Source organism: Diabrotica virgifera, chromosome 10 (assembly GCF_917563875.1).
Source record: "Diabrotica virgifera virgifera chromosome 10, PGI_DIABVI_V3a".
Lineage (NCBI taxonomy): Eukaryota > Metazoa > Arthropoda > Insecta > Coleoptera > Chrysomelidae > Diabrotica > Diabrotica virgifera.
This window is the reverse complement of record NC_065452.1, coordinates 87,558,366-87,574,147: the sequence shown is the minus strand read 5'-3', so window position 1 is coordinate 87,574,147 and position 15,782 is coordinate 87,558,366.

The following is a 15,782-nucleotide window of genomic DNA, read 5'->3' as shown; positions in this document are numbered from 1 at the left end:
ATTGAAGAAACAGAGGTACCATTAAGGAAATTAAAAAAGTAAAAAATCACCAGGAGACGAGAGAATATCGAATGAGCTCCTAAAGTACGGAGGAAACGATTTGGTCAAACAACTATTAAAACTAATCCAAAAAATAATAGAACAAAACAGAATACCACAACAATGGAGATCAAGCATCCTAATACATCTCTTCAAACAGGGAGACAAATCGGGAAACGAGGGAGACAAACACAACATTAAAAATGAACAACCAAAGTGATAACAAACACTGAATAAATTTATAACATTAGCACAAGAACAAAAAGGTTTTAGGTCGGGAAGATCATGCACCGAACGTTAGAATGGCATTTTACAGGATCAGCGTTATCCATTTATGGTACGCAAGAGATGTGCCTTTAGGAATAATTAAAACGATCAAAAATATCTACCAGAATAACACAACAAAAGTAAAACTAGAAGAAAAACTAACTGACCCAATTGAAGCTGACAATGGGATAAGCTGACAATGGGGGTTCCCTGAGTTCTCTATTGTCCAACCGGGTCCCGGTGAATTCGTAACTATTTTAATCCCACATCCTAATTACAGGCCAACTGGCAACTCTGGCCCTCAGATAATTTTTCGATAACCCATCAACTACCGGTGAATGTGTAACTTTCATTTTCTAAGTAGTATATAAGTATAAGTTCTAATACGGGTATTCCAGGTATGAACAATTACCCTCTTTGAAGGTGGTATAAAAGGTATTCATCATTTACTTATTTATTTACAATTTAAAAGAAAAATAGCCGATTTTAAGAATTTTCGTCTGTAAGTTAAAACATTTTACCAAAAAACTGAAAAAAGAACCGATGACTTTATTGAAATATCTTTAAAATGAGTTGAAGTAAAAAATAATTGCAGCTTTGTTTATCAATAAACATTAATGAAAGGTAAAAATTTAATAAATTGTTAATAACTTTTGCAAAAATGATTGTACAACTTTCAATTTTGAGCCAAAAAGGTATTTTGTAATGAACAATATCCGATAAAAATTGCAAATTATTATTTAATCAATGGTTTTGAATTCACCTGTAGAAAGTTTCGAGTTGGCAGGGTCAGGTAGTAGAAAAGTTATAAATTGGCCGGTGTACATTTTAATTTGAAAATGTTTGTCATTAAAAGTTGCGAGTTGGCGGGGTCCTGTCCAACCTGATCATGGATGAAATAATAAAAAAAAGTAAGAACTAAAAAAGGATACCAAATGGGAGAAAAACAACTTAAAATAATCTGGTATGCAGATTATGCAATACAAATCTCTCAAAGTGAATATGATTTACAACGTATGCTGCACCAATTTAATATAACTGGCAGAAAATTTAACATGTTAATTTTCCCTTCCCAAAAAAGACCAAATGCATGGGTATAACAGCAAATCTACAAAGATGTAATTAGAGCTATGTGGAGGAGAAGTGGAAGATCAAGTCGATAAAGCAAACACAGAGCCGCAGGTTCCTAAAAGAAGCAATGTGGAGAAATAAGAATATCGAAAAAGACATGAAAGGCACAATTTACACAACAGTCATCAGACCAATCATGACATACGCGGCAGAAGCACGACCTGATACAGAGAGGACAAAAATAATGCTAGAAAAAGCAGAGCTGAAAACCCTTCGAAAAGTCTATGGTAAGACACTAAGGGACAGAGCTAGAAGTATTATAGACATACGACGGAGATGCAAGGTGGAAAACATTAATAACTGGGTAAGAAACGGAAGAGTAGAATGGAATGACCACATAAGCCGAATGACAACAAATAGAGTAAGTAGTAAGATCGGTCGGAGAGAAGCGGTTCCCCAATAGAAAGACGATCAGTGGGAAGACCACGAAAAAGATGGAACGACAACAACTTACTAGAGGCACATTGAAAACACAGACAGAGTCTGCATGTCTACACAAAAAGAAGAAGATATATCAGGTGTTAGTTATAAAAATGTATGCCATTAGAAGCGGTAATGCTAACTTAAAGTCCTATAACTGTAAAAGCACACATTACGTAGATTTTATCACAACCACGTTTAAAAATATCGTTATCTACAAATTGCAGAAACGAATACGGTGTTGTTAAACAACGATGGGAAGCCCGTCATTATTCTTGACCACTCTCAATGTGGCACAATTTTTATTTCCGTTAAAGTTTTAAAATCATATTTAATTCCGATTGTAATGCTTTCCTTAAAGCGTCGTTTAAACACAACGACAAGTCACAGCAACTAGTTGTGATGACAAGTTGAAACGCTGTTTAGACGCTGCGATTCAATGCGATACCACCTTCAACCCAACTCCAACTTTGATAAGTTGTGCGATGCACCGTTTACACACAATGATAAGTTGCAACAACTCGATTGACCTTGATAAGTTGTTTGATTTATCGCTGTGTTTAAACGACCCTTAACACTCATTGTTAACTTCAAATACAAGACATAAACTAAAATGCAAAAAGTGTTTGGGTCCTTTTGATTTTAACCTATAGATAACTTCTGATTGTTTATAGATTCTAGTCTCTACCTGCCAGTCAAGTGTCCCTTGGGGCGATAGATAATGTATTGCGTCGTATTTTTGTCATTGCTCACAACAAGCACAACCGTTGTACCTAGTTTTAAGGGTTTAAGCAATTATGTAAACCATAAATCAATATACAGGGTGTTTCATTAATAATTGTCCATGTAGTAACTGGAGAAACCTTAGCACAAAATACGAAGATTTAACCTTAGCACTTAACACTAGACTTAACACTTAAATAAAATGTGGTTCCTTACTGAGTTACAGGGTGATTTATCTAAAAATTTAAAAATTATTTTTTCTCAGCATTTTAAAAATATTTGACGTATTCTTTTCATACTTGGCAGAAAGTGCTACTACTAGACACCCTACTAAATTATGATAAACAAACGTTTCTAGCTACCACCAGAGGCGTACGTCAGGGGATGGTGAATGGTTGACCCTTCTCAAATTCTACGCCACTGGAGGAATTACTATTTTAGTGCCATTTTTAGATTCTCCAATACTTTCTACGTAAATTATAGGTTTGTTCGTAGTACGATCCAATCGATCAGCAACCGTTGCCAACCATCAGACGCATGCGCAGTGAACAGTTAGCGTTGCGCAGTTAACAGTTAGCGTTCGTAGACTACGAACGCGCATGCGTCTGATGGTTGGCAACGGTTGCTGATCGTTCTACGAACAAACCTAATATACTCTTCATGGGTAACGATAGAGTCATTAGTTTTCGAGATATTTGAAGTTAAATATGAAACGGAACAGTTATTTTGATTAATTTATGATATGATTCATATGATTAAAATTTAAAAATTATTTGTACCCAGTACTTTAAAACTATTTTGCGTATCCTTATCATACTTGGCAGAAAGTGTAGGTACTGTACACCCTACTAAATCAAGATAAATTAACGTTTCTAGCTACTACCAGAGGCGTACGACAGGGGCTAGTGGCTGGTTGACCCTTCCCAAATTCTGCGCCACTGACGAAATTGCTATTTTAGTGTAATTTTTTGATTTTGCAATACTTTTTATGTATATATTATACTCTTCATTCGTAACGATAAAATATTTAGTTTTCGAGATATTTGAAATTAAAAATGATGCGACACAATACATAATCAAAATAACCGTGTCGTTTCATTTTTAACTTCAAAGATCTCGATAACTAATGACTTTATCGTTACGAATGAAGAGTATATTATTATCATAGAAAGTATTGGAGAATCCAAAAATCAAACTAAAATAGCAATTTCGTCAGTGGCGTAGAATTTGGAAAGGGTCAACCATTCACTTTCCCCCGCCGTACGCCTCTGGTAATAGCCAGAAACCTTTGTTTAACATAATTTAGTAGTCTGTACAGTACCTATACTACCTGCCAAGTAGGAAAAGGATACGTCAAATAGTTTTAAAATGCTGTACAAAAATAGCTTTTAAATTTTTAGATAAAACACCCTGTAACTCAGTAAGGAACCGCATTTTATTTAAGTGTTTTAGGTTAAATCTTCGTATTTTGTGCTAAGGTTTCTCCAGTTATTATATGGACAATTATTAATGAAACACCCTGTATTTATTGGAAACATAATTTGGAATAAACTAGAAATGTATATCGTTTTCGATAAAGATCTATGATTAGGTTCTGTTTTATCAAAAGTCATTAAGGGTTTTCAATTTTTGAATCATAATAATATAGGTATCCTTAAAACGTAATGGGGCCAATAGTTATGCTCAAAAATACATGTTTTCTACGGTCTCTATTTAAACTATTGATTTACAATAATAGCTATTGGTGTAATGAAAATTACATTATCTAATTAACATGTTTGACGCTTCGACTTTCATTCCGGAAATTGTTCTCAAAAAAGAAAAGAAATTATTCTGAAAAAGTTCTGGGAAAGGCTATAAAATCGCAAGGTAAAAAATTAGTTAATTAAAAAGTGTTATCAAAGGAAATATATGTTGCATGCTTCGTGGACTTCGAAAAAGCATTTCTAGGGCGCATCTGTTTTGAGATGGACGTTGAGAGGTGACTCAAATTTTTTTGCAGAAGTTGCTTAAAAATAACTCAAATAATAATATTTGAGTTATCTTCCCACTCAAAATGGTCCGGAACATTGTTTAAATAATCAAAATGTCAAAATATGAAGGAAAAATTCGGTTTTTTTATTGGTTTTTTGATTATAACTATAAAATTATTCATTTCTGAGAAAAGTTGTTCTGACATAAAAGTTGCGTAATTAAATGTCCTACAATATAAAATTAGTTAAAAATTTAAAAAATAGTCACCCTTGTTGCAAAATAGAATAATTGCGAAAAAAACCATACAAAAACAAGTTTTCGAATTTTACGTTTTTCAACCATTTATGCTAGACTTAGGACCTTCATATTTTACCCAGAAAAACTTTATAATAAAGTAAAACAACACTGTAAATTTTATTAAGATCGGTTAATATATTTTGCAAAATAAATTTTGCAATCCAGCTTTCGCAAAAAAAATCATTTTTTTAAAATGTTGCAGGACTGAAAATAAAGCAGATAGCAAGTTGAATTTTTTTGCTTATAGAACTGTACTGTACCTTTCATCTGCAATTCGCAAAATTAAAATTGATTAATTACCACGGCGTCAGGAATTTTTTTAAATAAACATTAATTTTTGGTGCTACGCGCAGGACAGCAGTGTTCGATTCACACAAGTTGATTTCCACCAAAATTTCTTCCAATCTTTATCTAATAAATTATTTTCTTACTCTATATTTTGTTGTATTTTAATATTTTAATTCCACAAAAATCAAACTAATTTTATTATTGTTTGTGAAATATTGTTTAAACAATTGCATATGTTTAAAAATAATAAACTTTTATTCTCTAAGTTAAAATATATGAACAAAGAAAGAAACTTTTTGCTAAAAAAGTGTTATTTCAATAGAGTACGTGTTTTTATTTTGCAATAAACAAATTTATTTATTTATATCGAAATATAATAAAAATTAAAATGTATCAATCATTATCAAGTCATTTGAATGCCCAATCAGAGCAAACTATCCGCTGTCCTGCGCGTAGCACCAATAATTAATGTTTATTTAAAAAAATTCCTGACGCCGTGGTAGTTAATCGATTTTAGTTTTGCAAATTGCAAATGAAAGGTACAGTACACTTCTATAAGCAAAAAAAACAACTTGCTATCTGCTTTATTTTCAGTCCTGTAACATTTTGAAAAAATGAATTTTTTTTTGCGAAAGCTGGATTGCAAAATTTATTTTGCAAAATCTATTGAACCGATCTTAATGAAATTCACAGTATTGTTTTACAGTATCATAAAATTTTTCTGGATGAAATATGTAGGTCCTAATTGCAGCATAAATGGTTGAAAAACGTAAAATGCGAATACTTGTTTTTGTATGGTTTTTTCGCAATTATTGCTATTTTGCAACAAGGGTCACTATTTTTTAAATTATTAACCAATTCTATATTGTAGGAAATTTAATTACACAACTTTTATGTCAGTACAACTTTTCTCGGAAATGAATACTTTTAAAGTTATAATCAAAAAACGAAGAAAAAAATCGAATTTTTCCTTCATTTTTTGACATTTTGATTATTTAAACAATGTTCCGGACCTTTTTGAGAGGGAGGATAACTCAAATATTATTATTTGAGCTAGTTTCAAGCAATTTCTGCAAAAAAATTTAAGTCACCTCTCAACGTCCAAATGTACTAATATTTTTACAGATGCGCCCTGGTCTGTAGTAATAGATGACAAAGTTAAAATATGAGTGCATTAATAAATTTGTACTGAAATCAAACTGCTTTTGTTAAAATTCGAGATAACTACACCGACAAAATCTCCATACAACGAGGAGTCACACAAGATTGCATTTTATTCCCAACATTGTTCAATGTTTACTGGCAGTATTAATTTAAAAAGGCACTTGAGAGACGGCCGTATGGAATAAAAATCAACGGGGCACTACTTAATGTAATTAGATACGTGGACGATACAGTAATTCTCTCAGAAAATATTGAAGGCCTTCCAAATTCTGCTTGATCATATTTGCGAAGTAGGATAGGAAATCGGCATTAAAATAAACTCAAACGAAACCAAATTTTTAGTCTTTAGACGTAACGCATATCCAAATGCAGAGCTTAATTGAACGGAGTCCAAGTTAAAAAAATTCACAAAATGACGTATTTGGGAACTGTCATAACGAACCAACTAGATCCAGACATTGAAATAAAACGCAGAATAGGAATGACTAAAACTACTTTTATGAAAATGAAGTAATTTCTTTGCAATAATTATGTCAGTTTAGAGCTATACGGCAAAGAATGATTCATTGCTATGTTTGGTCAGTACTTTTGTATGGTGCAGAAGTGTGGACATTAAAAGTATCGACCATTAACAGAATTGAAGCAATGGAAATGTGGATTCATAGACTGATGCTGAAGATAACCCGTGTTGAGCTGGCCCCCCCCACTTGCAAAAATTAAAAAACAAATAGCCCTGATTTATGAGCTATTTATGAGCTCTCATATTAAGCAAACTAAAAATTTTGAGCTCGTTCCACTGAGCAGGAATTTAATACCCTAGTGGGGGGGGCTGAGTCAGCCCCCCCCACTACTTAAAAATAGGAATATTGAATCGGTTTTTGCGGCAGAATTACGAGCTATTTATGAGCTCTTGAAATTATATAGTTTCGATTTTTGAGCTCATCCCCTTCACCCCCAAACAACCCTTTAATTGATTTAACTTAAGAGAAAGATGCTGAGAAAACTTAAAATATATCGTATTGCGGATATAATTCATATAGCTTATATACTCTAAGAATAAACTATTAAATCAAGAGCATTTCGATTATTGAGCTACAACCCCTTCGCAAGAAAACCACCCTATCTTCCCGGCTTAAGAGAAAGTTGTACTTAAAATGCATTAAACTAATTATTTGGCGACTACATATCATTTAATAATTTATAAGCTTCCAAATTACGCGCATTTAGATCAGTAGATTGCAATTTATTTTGTATAGTGCAGTCACTGAAGGTAAAAATCAACGATTACCTTCAATTTCGGTGAACCTTCATCGATTTTCACGAAAATTGGTCAGTAGTTAGAGGATACGTCAAGAAACAAAGGTGACATGGTACCACCTTGCGCCTTTACCCTGAGGGTGGATACCGCCCCTTCTCGGGGGTGAAAATTATTTTATAAAAAATAAATGCACAAATCAATAAAAGAACAAATTAAAAGCAAAATTTATTATATAAAGTTAATAAAATAAGTCAATACTTTTTAAGTTATTAAAGATCAAAGATTTTAATTATTTGTGAAAAAAATGCATGTTTTGAAAAGGTTTTTTGTAAATCACTGAAAAACTTCAAGTTTTTACAAAAAAGGTAATAGTAGTTTAATTCGTATAGCTTATATTCTAAGAATAAACTCTTAAATCACGCGTCTTTCGATTATAGAGCTACAACCCCTTCGCAAGAAAACGACCCCATATTCCCGGCCTAAGAGAGAGTTGTTCTTAAAATAATTTAAATTAATTATTTGGCGACTACATATCGTTTAATAATTTATGAGCTTGCAAAATATATGCATCTCAATTATTGAATTGCCATTTTCTTTCTATAGTGCAGTCACTGAAGGTAAAAATCAACTAGTACCTTCGATTTCGGTAAATCTCCATTTATTTTCACGAATTGACAATAACAACATGGGGTTTTAGCCTGGGGTATATGTCACCCCTTCTCGGGAGTGAAAATTACTTTATTAAAAATAACCCCACAAATCGAGAGAGGGACAAAGTGTAAGCAAAATTTGTTATATAATGTGATTAAAATAAATCAATACTTTTTGAGTTATTAAAGATCAAATATTTTAATTTTTGGAAAGAAAATGCATGCTTTAGAGCGATTTTTCATAAATGACTCAAAAACTGTAAGTTTTTACAAAAAAGTTTTCATCACTAAAATTGAAGCTAATAAAAAATATAATAAATTGCTTACTTGAAAAACCCTTTAATGTTAATTTAAAGTAAGTTATTGGTAATTAAATGTATATTTTTTCCGCGACTGTTAAAATCTAAGGGTTCAAGCTTAAATAACGGGAAAAAGATGCATTTTATAACACTTAGGTACGAAATACTTGTCAAAGTACTTAGAAATACCTATGAAAAATAAGATGCAGAAAAAGTTGATAGTATCAAAATCCGCTCACCAATTTTCGTGAAAATGAATGGAGATTTACCGAAATCGAAGGTACTAGTTGATTTTTACCTTCAGTGACTGCACTATAGAAAGAAAATGGCAATTCAATAATTGAGATGCGTATATTTTGCAAGCTCATAAATTATTAAACGATATGTAGTCGCCAAATAATTAATTTAAATTATTTTAAGAACAACTCTCTCTTAAGCCGGGAATATGGGGTCGTTTTCTTGCGAAGGGGTTGTAGCTCTATAATCGAAAGACGCGTGATTTAAGAGTTTATTCTTAGAATATAAGCTACACGAATTAAACTACTATTAACTTTTTTGTAAAAACTTAAAGTTTTTTAGTGATTTACAAAAAATCTTTTCAAAACATGCATTTTTTTCACAAATAATTAAAATCTTTGATCTTTAATAACTTAAAAAGTATTGACTTATTTTATTAACTTTATATAATAAATTTTGCTTTTAATTTGTTCTTTTATTGATTTGTGCATTTATTTTTTATAAAATAATTTTCACCCCCGAGAAGGGGCGGTATCCACCCTCAGGGTAAAGGCGCAAGGTGGTACCATGTCACCTTTGTTTCTTGACGTATCCTCTAACCACTGACCAATTTTCGTGAAAATCGATGAAGGTTCACCGAAATTGAAGGTAATCGTTGATTTTTACCTTCAGTGACTGCACTATACAAAATAAATTGCAATTTACTGATCTAAATGCGCGTAATTTGGAAGCTTATAAATTATTAAATGATATGTAGTCGCCAAATAATTAATTTAACGCACTTTAAATACAACTTTCTCTTAAGCCGGGAAGATAGGGTGGTTTTCTGGCGAAGGGGTTGTAGCTCAATAATCGAAATGCTCTTGATTTAATAGTTTATTTTTAGAGTATATAAGCTATAGGAATTATATTCGCAATACGATATATTTTAAGTTTTCTCAGCATCTTTCTCTTAAGTTAAATCAATTAAAGGGTTGTTTGGGGGTGAAGGGGATGAGCTCAAAAATCGAAACTATATAATTTCAAGAGCTCATAAATAGCTCGTAATTCTGCCGCAAAAACCGATTCAATATTCCTATTTTTAAGTAGTGGGGGGGGCTGACTCAGCCCCCCCCACTAGGGTATTAAATTCCTGCTCAGTGGAACGAGCTCAAAATTTTTAGTTTGCGGAATATGAGAGCTCATAAATAGCTCATAAATCAGGGCTATTTGTTTTTTAATTTTTGCAAGTGGGGGGGGGCCAGCTCAACACGGGTCTGAAGATACCTTGGCCAGCAAGAAAAACTAATGAGGAAGTACTAAGGAGAGTCAGCAAAGATAGAGAACTGCCAAAGATTGTTAAACACCGGAGAATGTCTTATCTGGGACATATAGGTATAGTGAGGGGAAATCGATATAGAATACTACAACTGATACGTACCTAAATACCAAATAGAGGGCCGCAGAAGTGTAGCAATAAAACAAGTTTCTTGGTTAAAAATATTCGTGAGTAGACTCAGATACCAAACAATTATTACATGTTACAGAAGAGCGAAAAGCCTTTTCAATGGTCATCGACAATGTCGGATAATTCTGATTTGACACGTGAAGAAGAAGGAGATTTGTACAGGATTGTAGAAAAAATATTGTATAAAATATAGGTATAAAATGTCTGAGAATCTTCTAAAACATCATTTTGTTTCAATTATCATTAATACTAAATAAATCTCAAAACCAGATAAACGATATGCAAAAAAAAATGATTTAATCTCTTTTAGTGAAAAACTTACAATGTACAGCTTACATTTAAAAATTTATTTATTATAGATAAAAATCATTTTTAATAAAACTAATAATCAGTATTTCCTCCATTGGCCTGCATGCATGCCTATAGTCGATTTAGCAGCATCCTTTTAGTTCTCGAAGTGTAATAGGGGGATTGTTTCTTAATGCGTGTTTTGAGAATGTCCCAAGTATGTTCAATGACTTTCATGTCGGGGGAATTCGAAGGCCACTGTAATGTAGATATTCCTTCTTCTTGAAGAAAATTATGTACTGCCGGTGTTCATGAGGAGGTGCGTTGTCATGCATAAACACAAATCCATTACCTACTGCCCCTCGGAATAGATGCACGACAGGATTTAGAACTTTCTCGATGTACACAGCACCAGTGACTCTTCTCTCCAGAACCAGCAGTGGCGTCCGTGTAGCACTCATAATACCACCCCAAATTATAATACTGCCACCTTCAAATGGAGCACGCGGTTGGGCTGTTTCTAGTCGGACTTGTTATCCTGGGGCCCTCCAAACCAGTATCCTTTGCGAATCAGAAATCAAGCCTATTTTTGATTCATCAAAGGACATCCCGTTATTCCAGTTAGGACCATGATGCACCATTTCTCTAGCCCATTGCAACCTTACTATTTTGTGTTGGTAGGTTAGTTTAGGAACATGTAAGGGTCTTCTACGATACAAATTTACCGCATTTAGTCTGCGTGTTACTGTTTGCGGTGAAATATTCAGTCCTTGAAGTCTAGCGACTTCTCTGGATATACCATTGTAGATTCCAGACGATTTCTTCGAGCTATCAATGTTATCTGCCGGTCTCGTGCTTCTGTTGTACATCGAGTTCTACCACCTCGGGGGCGATCCTTCATGTCATTTGTATCTTGGATTTTTTTTTAAATTTTCGATACAGCACTCTGAGTAATATCAACAATACTCGCGATATCACTTTAAATAAAGCCCTATTGTCACAAAGCAATTACTCTAGATCTGTCAAAATGAGATATCACGTTTGTAGACATTTTTAAACGGTTCAATTCAAATTTAAACAAAAACTGAAATAATGTGTAAATACGCTAATCAGTTGAATGTGACTAAAATGATACAAAAACGATTCAATTTTTTTATCATTTTCATTTAAAAACGCTCTATAGAATGAATATCATCAACAGTTTACAGTTTTGAAACAACCTTAGGCGTAGATATATTATTTGTACAATGTATTCCAAACTTTTGGACATGTGTGTATTTATTACGTAAAAAGCTACAAAACTAAAATTCTTACATTAAAATGTTGCTATATTTCTTTTTTTTATATACATGACACCTCTTGCAACAAAATCATTCAATTAGGTATTTCTATTGACATTTTTTTAAAATAGACACTTGTATTTTTAAAACATATTTAAAGCAACATGTTTTAAATAAATTACTAAAACGCCTCATTAAATAAATGTGTTAACGTATACCACTTCAATCTTATACCGCGTCATCCTTGTGCCCCTTTTCTTCAAAACACTAGAACTAATATAATATATTATAAATTGACACCCTTTGCAATAAATCTTCATAATAAAATCATTTCATTCTTTCTATTGACACTTTCTTTCAAACAATTACATAGACACTTGTATTTTTAAAACTTTAAGCAACATGATTTTAATAAATTACGAAAACGTCCCATTAAATAAATGTGTCAACTTATATTCCTTCAACCTTATTATACCACTTTCCTTCAAATCACTAGGACTAATATACACTCACCGGCATAAAATTCGGCCACTACATATTTTTAATTAAGTTTGACAATAATTATTAATAACTTTTTTAATTGTATTCCGATTTTCAAGATTCTTGCGTCAGTTTGTAGGTACCTGTATTGACATCTCTCTCTCCTGTCGTTTCCCCATTACTGAGAATCGTGATTTCTTCCAATATTCCTAACAATGTTTCTCCATTGGTCTCTATCTTCAGCTGCTCTAAGAGCTTCGCAGAATGAGTTTCCAGCTGAATGTTTTATTTGGTGAGACTATCTAGTTGGTGATCGTCCTCTTGATATTCTCCCCGGAACGTTTCCAGAAACAATTAATCTCTCCAAACTGTCGTCACCTCTGCGAATCACGTGACCAAAGAATTGCAGAATTCGTTGCAGACATATTGTGGACAGCCTTTTTTTAATATTGAGTTGGTTTAGAATGGAAACGTTTGTCCTATGAGCTGTCCAAGGTATGCGCAGCATTCTTCTCCAGCACCACATCTTATAGGCATCAATTTTTTGGCGCTCGCATGCGCGAAGAGTCCAAGTCTCTGCTCCGTATAGAAATATTGAGAATACAAGGGCATTCACCAGTCTCATCTTGATATTTTGAGAGATAGATCTGTCTTTCCAAACTTTAGTTAGGCGACTCATCGCATTTTTTGCCATACCAATACGTCTCCGAACTTCTGCTTCACAGTTACCATCGTTAGTTATACTAGATCCGAGATAGACAAAGGTGTTTACTATCTGGTATTCCTGTAATATGTTAGTCAGTTGAATAGTGTCAAATCTGTCGACCACCATTATTTTTGTCTTAGCTTTATTGATTTTCAGACCAACTCTATTGCTTTCGTACACAACTCTTCGCAGAAGATCAAACATTTCTTGCTCATTTGCTGCTATAAGTGTAGTGTCATCAGCCAATCTTAAATTGGAGATTTTCCTACCAGCTACTGTTACTCCACCGGCCCATCCACCTAAAACCATCCTCATGACATGTTCACCATAAATGTTAAATAAGTCAGGTGACAACACGCATCCTTGTCTAACACCTCTCTCGGTCTTGAATTGGTTTGAGAACTTCTGATCTAGTCGTACTGTCGCTATATTAGACTGGTACAGATTTTTCATAAGTGTCACCAGGTGCATTGGTGCGCCCATTTCTATTAAAATTGACCACATATTTATCCAGCTTACACAATCAAATGCTTTTTGGTAGTCAACGAAGCATATAATCATAGGTACTTGAAACTCTCTAGACTTTTCAATGAGTTGTCTCAGGTTCAGGATTTGTTCCCTTGTACCTTTACCCTTTACAAACCCCGCTTGTTCCTGAGGTATTTGGTAATGTAGATAGGTTTTTAATCTGTTTTTGATGATATGCAACAAGATTTTACTAGCGTGTGTTATTAGTGACAGTGTGCGGTAGTTTTCACATCTGGTAGTAGTTCCTTTTTTGTGTAGTGGGATATAAATTGAGGTACACCAATCAGATGGCCATTTTCCTGAATTCCAAATAGCGACACAGATAGAATGGATGATATGTAATCCTTTGTCACCTAGTAACTGTAGTATTTCACATGGTATTGAATCAATGCCTGGGCATTTATTTCTCTTTAGTGATTTAATTGCATCTTTGACTTCAGCGAGTAAGACAGTAGGTTCTCTAGGGTAGTCAGAAGGCCACTGATTTTCTGCTGATACCTCGTTATTTTTATATAGCTCGCCACAGTAGTTTCACCATGTTTCCAATATTTCATCAGTATCGGTCTTTAAATTACCTTCCCTATCTATTACAGACCACGTTTGAGGTTTAAATTCTCCGGTAAGGAGTTTGATCTTTTGGAATAAGTCCCTCGGTTCATTTCGACAGCCATGTTCCTCTATCTCTCTGCATATTGGAGAGATGTAATCAGCTTTATCTTTTCGGCACTGTTTTCTGATTTCTCTCGATAACGCTCTGTATTCATCGTTTGTTCCGTATCTAGTTTTATGTTCTTTTCTGCGTTGAATCACAGTGCACGTATTATCGGATATCCATGGCTTACGGCCAGTGGAAACCTCTGCCTCACAGTCTTTTGCAGCCTCGATTACCTTATCTTTGAGATAGATCCAAGTGCTCTCAGGGTCACTATCTACTTGGTCTAAAGAAAGAGCATCTTCTAGGTTTTGTTGGAAGTCATTGATTTTTGATGGACTTAGAAACATGACTTTTCTCTGGGGTCTTCTTTTGGGGACTTTAAAACGAAGTCGAACGTTCAATACCAGGAGTTGATGATCGCTTCCACAGTCTGCGCCAGGATATGTTTTACAGTTGATGGACGACGACTTCCATCTTGATCTTATTAGGATGTAGTCTATTTGATTCCTTGTTCGTCCATCTGGGCTGCGCCATGTGTATAATCTTGGTGGATGATGTTGATAATACGTGTTTGTAATTGTAAGATGTTGTTCTACACAGAACTCCACTAAACGGTCGCCATTCTCAATTCTCTGTCCCAGTCCATTTTTGCCCAGCACTCCTTCAATATTTTCATTAGATGACTCCACTTTAGCGTTAAAATCTCCTAAAATTATGACGAGTTCACGATTCGGAATAGCGCGAACAGTTTCTTCTAGACGACCATAGAACCTGTTGATGTCTTCTTCTTGTGCAGCTGTTGTAGGAGCGTATACCTGGACAAGGTGTAGGGTATTGGTGGATATTCTCATTTTAAGGGATATTATCCTGTCATCAATAGTATTATATCCAATTACGCAGTCGTTAAGTTTAGAGGGTACAATTATTGCGACTCCATTTGTACTTTTGTTATCTGGGCCTGAAAAATAGACGACGTTGCCAGCAGTTGTTTTAAAATGCCCTTTTCCTCTCCAGTGAGTTTCTGAGAGTCCCAGTACCGAAAGATTGTGGTCTGCCATTTCTTTTATTTATTATTCTGGTAATAAACAATTTTTGCGTAGGCCGCACCTACATTGGATCCGTTTTTCTCCGATCCGATCCGACGTCGGCCAACATCGGATTAAAAAATAAACCCATAGTATTAAATGGGGGTGCCTACATTGAATCCGTTTTTCTCCGATATCGACCGACGTCGAACCTGTTTCTCTGCTGTAGCTTCTCCTATCAATCGCCCGATATCGGGCGATTTACGGATCCAATGTAGGCACCCCCATTTAATACTATGGGTTTATTTTTTAATCCGACGTCGGCCAACGTCGGATCGGATCGGATCGGGGAAAAACGAATCCAATGTAGGTGCGGCCTTGATGGCATTATATGGGAGTGAATAGAAGCGTTGTATTTTCTCCTAACGTTAAAAAATTCTGTGGAAAAATTGAAGAGCTGATTTTGTTTAATAGTTCTTCGATTCTTCGGTTCTCATTCGATGCCAGATTGCGAGCAGTAATTGTTGCGAGAGGTGGACATACCCGCTATTGAATTGTTTTGTTGTTAAGTTTAGAGAGTTTGATATTTTTAATTGAATAAAACTTTAAAGCAATGTTTTTATTTA